At 31.5% G+C, this 6,000-nt stretch overlaps 1 pseudogene; it reads right to left on the reverse strand.

Annotated features, from left to right (window-relative positions):
* LOC141562167 (large ribosomal subunit protein eL20-like) overlaps positions 1 to 3,038 on the reverse strand; it is a 122,404-nt pseudogene extending 119,366 nt beyond the window's left edge.
* Positions 3,039 to 6,000: the final 2,962 nt, after the last annotated feature.

Raw genomic sequence — 6,000 nt, forward strand, 5'->3', positions numbered from 1 at the left:
GGGGGGGAGGAGGGGAAATGTTGAAACACAATGTTTTGCCAAGGGTAAATGTTGAAAATTTTTCCATGGCTTTTTTTTTTTTTTAATAAAAAGCTTTAATAATTTTTGAACATCTAATATATGCAATGTTCACATTCTTTCATATCTCTTCGTGGAGTAAATATTAATCTTTCAAATTTTGCAACATTTACTTTTCATTGATTTTTGCTTGTAATTCTTTCAGTTTATTCATTATAATTATTGTATTTATGGCCTGGTGATCTCTATTCACTTTTTAAAAACACTGGTTATAAATATTTTGATTCAGATGGAGACCATTTTTTTCATCAATAATATTGAGCCATGTGCTTAGTAGTAAAATATCTGAGTCAAAGGATATAGACATTTTAATCTTTGCATAATTTCAAATTCCTTTCCAGAATGACTGTACCCTTTTAAAGCATCATCACAATGTATTAATGTGGCTGCCTTTCCAAAAATCCTTTCAACATTTGCAATTCCCATATTTTCTCAACTTTTGCCAGTCTTGTGAGACAAAATATTAGTAACATTTTTATTATTTGAATTTTTAGTAATATTCATTTAGAGCATTTTTCTTCTGTAGTTAATAATATTCAATTCATCTGAAATTATTGTTCACACCCTTTACCTATGTATTTAAGAATGACTTATTTCAGATAGTTGTTTATATATCTTGAATATAAAATTGCCATAAAATATTTAACATAAATGTATTCTCCCACTTGATTACTACCTTTTTTTTGTCATGAATGTGTTAATTTTGTTTTTAAAAGAACCATTCAATTTGTACAATTAAAGGATCTATTCTAACCATTTGAGAATTGATTGGTTTGGTTACTCATTCATTCCTTGCCCATAGCTGTTAAAGATATATACTTCTTTTCTATTTCTCTTTTGCAATATGATCTTTCTTATTCATGTCAAATGTCCAGTTTGAATTTAGCATATAATATGGTCAATGACAGTGATATCAAATTCATAAATGAAGCCTTTAAAGTTTTCGTGAGTTCCTAAAATCACATATTAAAAAAAAAACCTACATGTACAGAACATTTATTACAGCTCTTTGTGGTGGTAAAGAATTGGAAATTGAGGGGATGCCCATTAAATGGAGATTGGTTAAACAAATTGTGATATATGAATATAAAGAAATAATATTGTGTTATAAGAAATTATGAGCAAGCAGATTTCAGAAAAACCTGGAAAGACTTACATTAACTGATGCTGAGAGAAGAGCAGAAGCAGGAGAACATTATACACAAAAAGGTATTATTGTATGATGATCAGCTCTGATTTAGCTCTTCTCAGCAATACAGTGACAATTCCAAAAGACTCATGATGGGAAATATTATCTGTATCCAGAGAAAAAAATTGTAGAGTCTAAATACAGATGGAAACATGCTATTTTTACTTTTTGTTTTGTTTTGGCTTTTTATGTTTTTTTTTCTTTTTGTTCTATTTCTTCTTTCACAACATAATTAATGGGGAAATGTGTTTTGCATGATTACACTTGTATAATATATCAGATGCTTCACTGCATTGTGGATAGGGATGAAAAGGGAAGGAAGAAAATTTGAAACTCAGAATCTTATTTAAAACGAATGTTAAAAACTATTTTTACAAGTAATTGGAAAAAAACAAAATACTATTTACAAAAAAAATAACAAAAAGATGAGCTAAGTATAAGGAACTGTAGAGTTATGTTCTATTCAAGTATTTTATAGTACTTATTTGTTAACATTTATACAATTATTAAATAGTTCTAACTACTTTATGTGGACTCTAGTAAACTCATATAAAATCTTTCCTAATATTCTTTTTTTCTCATAATTATGACTTTCATTTAGTGATGAGAAAACAAAATTTTGAAAACTAATATTGATATCTTTGGTTCCTGACACTAACATTTTGATACCTAACATCATATATGATGGACTTTTAATTATTCCTGTGATTTCTGTGACACCATTGTTCCAAGGTGGGCAGAGCAGTCTCTCTCTAGGCATAATAGTAGAATTTAAAGCTCTGTACCTACTGCCATGTTGGTGAGTGTCCTCTTCAGATACCCAGAGTTCCTGCTGCCATTGCTAGCAATAACTTTCATGGGCCAACATCTTCTGTAGTTTCAGTGTACTGCTCTAAAAGTTTTAATATATTTTACTTGCTGTCATCCTGCTTAAATTTTGTCACTAAAGATGATCATGGAGGATTTTTGTTTATGTGTGTGTGAAACAAAAATCTCATATTGTCTAACAAGGTGAAAAAATTATATCTTCCAGGCAAGGCAAGCTAGGAAATACCAATAGATTATTAAATGGTACACCAAGTGAGATTTTTTTAGTCATGAAAGAAAAGCAGTTCTTATAAGTACTTTTCAACTAACCTCTTTTAATTCTTTCTACTTTGTCATTGGATTTCTGCATGGAGACTATGCTATGGAAGAGATCCCATTTTCATAGGCTATAAATAGATTTAGAGAACAATGCCTAAGGTAGTCAACAACTTGAATAGCTCTGCCAAGCAGCTGGTATGACTTGCAGAACTCTTTGATAGAGAGAGCATGGCTGTGGATAATAGAGTGCACCCAGAAAGCATCAGGCACCTTGCTGAGCAATCGAGTAACAAATCCACTGTTTTTGTTCAGTCATTGATTTAGCAGCATCGATATAAAGAGCAGCATGCTGCTCCTAGTGTACAGCCAAATCAGGGCCACTTCTTGAAAAATTTTAGAAAGTTTTCTCCTGTCATACCAGCCAGCAAAGTTTTACAAAACAGCATGCTTTCATTCACAGTGTTTCCAAAACATATCTTTTAAATGCCAACAACTGAGCACAACCTGAAACATCTGTGAATTTGTCCATTTATGGGGCAAAGCAATCACTTTCCTTAATCTTTAAAAGCAGCTGTTCACAGACATTAATTGCTATAACACTTAGTCACTTCAAACCAGGAGCATTCGACAATGGCCCATATTTTAATTTCTTTGCTGCATCTGGTTCTTTTACATTGGGTACCATCTCTACTGCAGATGGTAACAGTTTCTATAACCAAGAAGCTTGAGAGTACTCTCAGATGTTAGCATTTTTTAATTTAAATGGTCAAAGATTAAAATTAAAATTTTGATATTAAAGCATTCTGAATTTTGGTGAAGAAATGTCATTCATCCAATAAATAGTGATTGAGCAGGTATTATATTGTACTATTATCATTGATAGGGTACACTATGAAAAATACATGTACCTTCATGACAGAATAGTGCCTGTTCTTAAGAAGCCTCTCATCTAGTAAGGGAAATAAGCATAAAAATTCATGTCAAAAAATACAAAGGAAAACATAATTAAGTCCACTTTAGAGAAAGGAAAAAAAAAAGAGGGAAGCTATAAACATGAAGAAAAAAAGAGAGAGAACTTATTGTTAGGGGAGCAAAGAAGGTTTAGTAGAAGAAATGGCATTTGAACCAGATATTTAAAACTAATTATGATCTCAACATAAAGTAATGGGATGAAGGGCATTCCAGGCAAACTGAAGATCATGAGAAAAGGCACAACAGTGTTTTCAGAAAGCAAGAAACAATCTAGTTTGTTTTTAACAGAATCAATCAATGGAATGTTCTAAAATAAAACTGAAAAGGCAGGTCTAGAGTATAAAAAGCAACACCCAATAACAGACTAAGGGCTTTGGATTTTATTCCACTTAATATTTATTGTTGATGTTTGGGAGTGGTGTGGTTACTAAAGTTTTATTTTTGTTTTATTTTATTTTTAATATGGTAGTATGACGAATCAGAGTGATGAATAATGCATGTGTAATAGATTTGGAAGAAAAAAACTAAAAGCAGGGAAATTACTATGGAGATTTCTGTGATTGGATAAGAAGGAAAAAATAAAGTCCAGAATGTGGAAGTGGAATAGAAAGATGTAGACAAGAGCCAGAGGTATTGCAAAGGCAGAATTTTAAAAATGAATATATATCTCATATGAAGAATGAGATTTCTCTGTGATCCTGTGTTAGTAACTTATTAACCTTGTAATGTTGGACAAATTACTTAGCCTTTTTTAACATGGTTTGTTTTCTGAAAATGATGTTTGGACAATGACTTCAAATTCCCCTCTAATTCTGAATCTCTGATCTCTGGTTACTTTAACATTTCCAATTTAAATGATTAAAAGAATAATTGTGCTGAGGGATAGAAAGGAGAAAAAAATTTTATTATTATTATAGCTTTTTATTTGCAAAACATATGCTTGGGTAATTATTCAACATTGCCCCTTGCAAAACCTTCTGTTCCAATCTTTCCCCTCTTTCCCCATACCCTCTCTCCTAGATAGCAGGTACTCCAATACATGTTAAATATGTTAAAGTATATGTTAAATAAAATATATGTATACATATTTATACAGTTATCTTGCTACACAAGAAAAATCAGATCTAGAAAGAAAAAATTGGGAAAAAATACAAAAATGCAAGCAAAAAATAACAGAGTGTACATGCTATGTTGTGGTCCACAATCATTTCCTATAGTTCTTTCTGAGTGTAGCTGATTCAAGCCAATTCCAATTGTTTCATAAAGAAGAGAATCATATTATTTTTGAGGAGAGCCACGTCCATCATAATTGACCATCAAATAGTCCTGTTGCTATGTATAATGATCTCCTGGTTCTGTTCATTTAACTTAGCATCAGTTCATGTAAGTCTCTCCAAGCCTCTGTTTTCATCCTGCTGGTTGTTTCTTATAGAAAAATAATAATCCACAACATCCATATACCACAATTTACCCAATCATTCTCCAATTTGGTGAGCATCCATTCAGTTTCCAGGTTCTAGCTACTACGTAAAGGGCTGCTATGAACATTTTGGCACATAGAGGTCCCTTTCGCTTCTTTAAGATCTTTTTGGAATATAAGCCCAGTAATAATACTGCTGAATCAAAGGGTATGCACAGTTTGATAACTTTTTGAGCATAGTTGCAAATTACTCTCCAGAATGGCTGGATCCATTCACAACTCCACTAACAATGCATCAGTGTCCCAGTTTTCCTACATCCCCTCCAACATTCAGCATTACCTTTTCCTGTCATCCTAGCCAATCTGAGAAGTGTGTAATGATATCGCATAGTTGTTCTAATTTGCATTTCTTTGATCAATAATGATTCGGACAACTTTTTCATATGACTAAAAATAGTTTCAATTTCTTCATCTGAAAATTATCTGTTCATATCCTTTGACCATTTATCAATTGGAGAATGGCTTGATTTCTTATAAATTTGAGTCAATTCTCTATATATTTTAGAAATGAGGTCTCTGTCAGAACCTTTGAATGTAAAAATGTTTTCCCAGTTTATTGCTTCCCTTCTAATCTTGTCTGTATTAGTTTTGTTTGTACCAAAACTTTTTAACTTAATATAATCAAAATTTTCTATTTTGTGATCAATAATGATCTCTAGTTCTTCTTTGGTCACAAATTATTTTCTCCTCCAAAGATCTAAGAGGTAAGCTATCTTATATTCATCTAATTTATTTATAATATCATTCTTTATGTCTAAGAATGCATTTTAGTCTTATCTTGGTGTTAGGTGTGGGTCAATGCCTAGTTACTCTCATATTAGTTTTCAATTTTCCCATCAGTTTTTGGTCAAATAGTGAATTCTTATCTCAAAAGCTGGTTCTTTGGGTTTGTCAAGAACTAGATTGCTATAGTTATTAATTATTTTGTCCTGTGAACTTAACCTATTCCACTGATCTTAGGTTTTGATGACTGCTGCTTTATAATATAATTTTAGATCTGGTAGAATGAGGCCACCTTCATTTGATTTTTTTTTCTCATAAGTACTCTTGAAATTCTTGATCTTTTGTTCTTCCAGATGAATTTTGTGTTATTTTTTTTCTAGGTCAGTAAGATAGTTTCTTGGGAGTTTGATTGGTATAGCACTAAATAAATAGATTATTTAAGGTAGTATTGTCATCTTTACTGTATCCACTA

This window comes from Sminthopsis crassicaudata, chromosome 3 (genome assembly GCF_048593235.1).
Source record: "Sminthopsis crassicaudata isolate SCR6 chromosome 3, ASM4859323v1, whole genome shotgun sequence".
In the NCBI taxonomy this organism is placed as follows: domain Eukaryota; kingdom Metazoa; phylum Chordata; class Mammalia; order Dasyuromorphia; family Dasyuridae; genus Sminthopsis; species Sminthopsis crassicaudata.